The following is a 6422-nucleotide window of genomic DNA, read 5'->3' on the forward strand; positions in this document are numbered from 1 at the left end:
GTATTGACTGATAGGCTTTAATGATGTACATTTGAATGTGGTAAAGCACAATTTTCACAATACATTACCAAACCAAATAAAACAAAACAATAAGAATAAATTATGATAGAGGTGTCACAAAACTACTTCTGAGCACTGCATATATACACACTTATATACACAATATAATATATACAATGCATTCTTTATAATATAATATAATATAATAAGGTGTGTTAACTCATGGTTACTTAAAAAATCAATAAAACATGGCTTTTCACCAGGGGTGCCCAAACTTTTGCTTTCAACTGTGTATATGTTCTACCTTTTAAAAGTTTGGATTCAATGTGTTCAATAGTGATTGAAACAAATGTGTTGACATGTGTATAAACTTAGTATAATATGATGCTTCAATACATTTTTGCCAGTTGCTGTAAAAGTATAAACCTTTTGAGAATGAATGGAGCTGTAGACACTTATTTAATAATTGATTATTAAATAGTACACCATTGAGAATGAATACATCTCCAAAATGGTTTATAGTGGAAATGTAGTGGCCAAATTTTGCCAATAAATTAGCTATATTTGATCAATTTTGACAAGTACTACAAATGACTTACTATAAAGATAATTAAAGTACATCATTTAATAACTATTTTCTACCCTGTCACAAATTTGCATTAGTCCCAAAATACTTTAAATTGTCAAGAAACATTGGTTTATATTTTGTGTTTAGTTTGCAAAATTTCTACACTGTTGTTATTGTTGAATTACAACCATTAACAAGACAAGTGATTCCAGCTTTTTTAACAGTAGGGTCTAAGCACATGGATGTCCATTAGGTTGTTCTGGATTCTGTGTCCCCTACAAAAAGGCACCCACTTAAAAACATCTGCCCTCCACTTGGAAACACTACAGCTGACTATCTGCTTAGCAGATAATGAGAGTACTTATCCCATTACTCAACTTGTGCAGATGATCTGTGCTGAAGAATGTCAAAGGGGGAAGCCTGAGTTTACCCCATAGAGAGCAGTAGCTGGTCCCCACCTGTTATCAAAGGCTTAGTAAAGGAGACTCCCAATTTTCCCAGCCCAGCGGCATACATGGGGCTACACATCCGCCCATGCACAGATCTTTCACCAGGCCTGGGCTGTCTTTCATCTGGCCAATAAGAGATCAGGCGGAGGAAAGCCCAGGTGTCTACTCTAGCCAGCTGGAGAGCTCCATTCAGAGGGCCCAGGCACTGCTTAATCAAATACACGACCTGAACTCGAAGCACAAAGACTGTTATATTGTTTCTGCGGCTACAGATCCCCAAGAACCTACACAAGAACTTCATATGCACCTGGTTAGCCCACAGAAGAGCACATACTTAATCTTTTGTTTTTAGGTGTACAGTGACTCTACACATATCTACTAGCATGCACACCTGGAGAAAGCAGACATTGAAACAATCAGTCCTTCTTCTTCCATATGTTCCTCATGCAAGATGTTCCTCACACAGGTGTAGATATTGAGCTATACACTAAATTTCCAAAAGTTTGTAGGCACCAACTCATCTAAAGATTCTTTCAATATCAATTGTATTAATACAGAGTTTGCCCCAACCTCTACAGCAGTAACTGCCTCTTCTCTTGTGAGAAGTTTTACATTAGATGTTAGAACATTGCTCTGAGAATTTGATTACATTTAGGCACAAGTGCATTGGAGAGGTCAGGTACAGATGCTGGATGCTTAGTTCAGGATTCCAACTTATCTCATAGATATCTGATGGTGCTTTATTACCCCAGAGAACATGGTTCCACTACTTCACAGCCCAATGCTGGGACTCTTGGTGTTGGGCATGGTGAGCCATTCTGTTAGCAATGCTTATCTGTGAAGATTATACAAGCTATGTGCAACTAATTACATGCATCATCAAAGGGTGCAATTTCTCAGTTTTCTCAATTTCTGCAAATCTTCTTAAATTCCCCCTTAAAGACACTTGCATAGGAAATGATATCCATGTTTCATATTAAAATGCTCTGTTATCTTCATCGCTACTTTCCAAAATCACTGCAGCAGCTTCAGACGTGACAGTCTTTGCGCAACATTTCACATGTTCCATCCATATCGACTGAATGAAGAATGTTTCAGACATGATGGGGTCCAATGGTCGGTTTCACACAAATTTTAGATGGACATGCAAATCCACCAATTACACATGGTGAGAGGGAGATATATCTTTAAGATATAAGGCATATATCTTAAACCCTCTTGATAGCCTCATAACTCTGGATGTGAATTTGGTCTCATGAATCAAAAAGGGCAAAAGTTATTTCTGCACTGTAGCATCACAAAGATAGAGACATACATAGAAACATCACATTTGATACGCATGCATGTTCATGGACTCAAGAGGGTCGATATTGACAAATTCAGTAAACACGGGGGTATAGTGAACATTACTGGATAGTATCATTATTTTAGGGAATACAGCTGTCAGTGCCCACTAGATGTGTATTGTTGACACTAATAATCAGCTGCAAACTGCAACAAACGTTGCCAAAAATGGTACAAGTAGCAAGGGGTGGGGAACTGAGGGCTGGATTCCAGCACAGTTGGCGACATCACTGCTTTAGCACACCAACTAAACTTGATAATTAGCTGATGACTTAAAAAAGGCATGCATGAGCAGGACAATCACCAAACTGTGAAGGAATCTGGACTCACCCCTGCCAAAGAAAAAATACTATTTCCAAAATAACTTTATTAGATCTTTAAAGAGTAATTTTTATAAGTGAGATTTATGAAGAATCTATTTTTTAAAAAAAACTCCACATAATGCTGCATATGTCCGAGCCAAGAACTATTTTGAAACTCTTATTTTTCAAGCTGTAGGTGCTTGACGTCAGATAATTCATGCTCTCACATTATTTGTTCAATAATGTATGTGGAAATACGGTTCCTATTAATTCAGCTTAAGAGAAAATGAGACATCTTTACCAACACAAGAGTTGTGGGGGGATCAACTTTACACAGTGTATTGAAGCCATAGGGGAGCTCCACAAGGGTTGGCAGTAGGTGGTATGCTACTGACCACCAGGGTAGTGTGTTAAACGGATCAGAGATAAGCCTTTGGAGATTCTTGGAGCCCAGTTAAATTTCCTCAGCATGGGGCCTGCTGGAGAGCATTAAATCTATTACAGTAATAGTATAATAACATTGCAACAGTAGGCCAAATGTGAGCCATACAGTTCTCTGTGCTTGGCCAGCTAAGAATGACGAGTTCTCCACTCCAAGCAGTATGTGAAACTCTATAGTAAACCGTGAAGTATAATGTTATATATAAAATTTAAAACTTTCATGACTTTGAGCAATTCATAATATAACCTCGTAATTTTCATTTTTTGTTATTTTTATACACTATTTGAAAACACCATGACCTTTAGATAGATTGTATGAGTACTTGAAGATGAGTGGGCCAATAGAAATAGTCCAAATTCTCCACCTTATCCTGAGACCATGACAAGACCAAGTCCAAATAAGGTTGAGACCAAGACAAGACCAAGATCGATAGTTTTTGGCCTTGATATTGCAACACTAGTCAAAGTTACACCATTGTCTGCCAGCGCTGACGTACATTACTGCAAAGTAAAACCTCTCTACGTGAGCACAGTAAATCACTCTCTGTCCAAAAGTGCAAGTCCTCTGTCCTTTGAGGAGCTAGCCAAGGTGACATTGAAAGAACAGAACAGAGGACTCTCACCCAGCCGCTAGATTAAATCTGACCCTGCACATTCAACTTCAACCTCATAAAACGAGGTCCAGCTACTCATTAGTATTTGTAACATCTGCAACAGGGATGATGACCCCCACCGTAATGACAGACACATGGCCATATGAATGAAACAGTGTTGTTGCGACCTTTGCTTGTACATGCCTGTAATTACTTACAGGTTTTAACAGATGTGTGCTGTATGGTTGGTGGTACCTCCTGTTCTACCGTGGGTGCCGTTGCTATGAAGGGTAGACCTGACTGGAATGAGAACGGTTCTCTATATCTCAACATCCCAGGTTGCACCCTCACCAACCAGACCAAACCAAGCCTTTTCTTACTCCAGTGTGATTGTATGTAGGTCATAAGTTTAAACAAAATGCTTGCAAATGTTCGAGGACAACTGTCATTAATTTTGTACTTTTTTTCCTGCTGTAGAACGTGATTAGATTATGTATTTTATCTTACACTTCTGCTTGCATTTTGTTTATTGTGTTGGCACATGCCACACCCCAAAGCTTTAAAGTTATTAAAGGAAATTCTTACATTCTTATTAAAAGTATTCGTACATTAAACAATTGGAAATATATGGATCATATAAGTCAATATAAGCATCACTGTAGTTGAAAACCCACGTTTGCTTTTTTGTCTGAACACTAATAGACTTCTATTGGTGGTGTATTGTTTTTGACATACAGTTTAGTGCACACTTAAAATAGATTGTGTTTTAGGGGTACTTTAGAAAAGAAAATGGTTCTATACAGAACAATGAACAATCAAAAACTTTTTGCAAGTTTAAAGAGTTCTTTGCATTATAAAAGGGTTATTTGGTTTGATGGAAAATGTGCATGAATGTGCTATAGACTATTCTATATAGAACCTTTTTGAAAATGGTTACACACCGATCAGGCATAACATTATGACCTTGTTTGTTTGTGTATGACCTGTCCTTGTTTCTACACTCCACTGTCCATTTTATCAGCTCCACTTATTATATAGGTGCACTTTGTAGTTCCACAATTATAGACTGTAGTCCATCTGTTTCTCTGCATACTTTGTTAGCCCCCTTTTACCATGTGCTTCAGTGGTCAGGACCACCATGGTCACTCACAGAGCAGATACTGTTTGGGTGGTGGACCTACACTGACCTGTTGGTGGTGTGTTAGTGTGTGTTGCGCTGGTCTGAGTGGATCAGACACAGCAGTGCTGCTGGAGTTTTAAGCACCTCAGTATCACTGCCAACCAAAAACATACAGCCAACAGTGTCTAAGAGCATTAAATCTCCTGGTAATTGTGCTTAATGCAATACATTGACAATCTCTGCATATTGCACATTTACTCTATTGTGAGCCCGACTTCCAAAGCATTCTTATTAAGGTGGCTTTTCTCATCAGAAATATGTGAATTCTTTTTCTTTCTTGCTGGTATAATAATGACAGCAGCAGTAGTAGTTGTAGTAGTCTACAACTTCTTTGTTTCAAGTGGTCTTTTTGATGACCAGTGCATCTGACAGCAATGAACCCATGTGTTGGATGTCCTTATCAGTAACAAAAGGGGTTACGGAGGTGGTGGAGAGGTTTATGGGGCGTTTCATCTTATCAGAGAGGAACCTCAGGTGCTCGTTTCTCTATCTGCATCATATCTCTCTTCCCATTTGCCTTGATCTCATCTTCTCATTCTGGCTTAAGGGCATCTTGATAATGCTTTGTGGGAACCCTACCAGGCCCTGACCTGTTGTGGCAGTTTACAACTTTGACAATGTTTATTTATCACACACTACACTTTGAAGAAAAGTGTAACTCTGTTGGAACTTGCAAAGTGGTGATTAACAGATTATTACTACAATGCCTCCCATCATTTCTGTGCTCAGGAATTATATGAGATACAACTCAAGCAAAAAAAAAACTGGCTTTGATGGACTTGACTACATAACTTGCAACAGCAAACAGATTCTTATACACAAGCCTCCAACTTAATGAAGTCTGAAAGCACAGTCATGCAATTTTATCCACAATCTGCTCCACCTCCATTCACACAGCTGAAGGGCAATGACAGAGGCAGCTGTAATGAACCTTTGAGTATTTGGTCCTGCTAAAGACAGCTGAATTGTGGAAGCTGCAATTTGATGAGTGATATGTATCTGAAGGATCACTGTTCAGGGCTGTAAAAGAGAAGCTGATATCTTTCGAAAACTATATAAATAGTGGTAGATATTGATATAAAAAGAGCTCCTGTATCCCCCTATACATATTTTAATGTGCATGCCATTTACCAACAACAACAACAACAAAATGATTTTTAGTGCATACATTACACCTCCTTCACCAGACCATATCAAGCACCTGTTGAGTTCAAGTCAAGTTTATGAATATGGAGTTTTTTATAACAGGCGTTATCACAAAACACCTTTACAGAAAATCTGGGTAAAAGCTCCAATGGGCAAGGCAAGGGTGAAAGTGACAAAGAGAAAAAAAAACACATATAATAAGACATTAATTTTGTGTCTTTGTTTCTTTCAGAATCAGGGTTAATGTATATTTTTATTAAAGCTGACAGTGTAATATAGTCGTATTGTGTAATATTGTATAATACAGTTTGGACACTCTGGTAATATTTTGCATATATCCTAATTGCTAAGTCCTTATATGAAAGTCTGTCCATGGGCCATCTTGACAGCTTCACCAGG

Source organism: Pygocentrus nattereri, chromosome 20, assembly GCF_015220715.1.
Source record: "Pygocentrus nattereri isolate fPygNat1 chromosome 20, fPygNat1.pri, whole genome shotgun sequence".
In the NCBI taxonomy this organism is placed as follows: domain Eukaryota; kingdom Metazoa; phylum Chordata; class Actinopteri; order Characiformes; family Serrasalmidae; genus Pygocentrus; species Pygocentrus nattereri.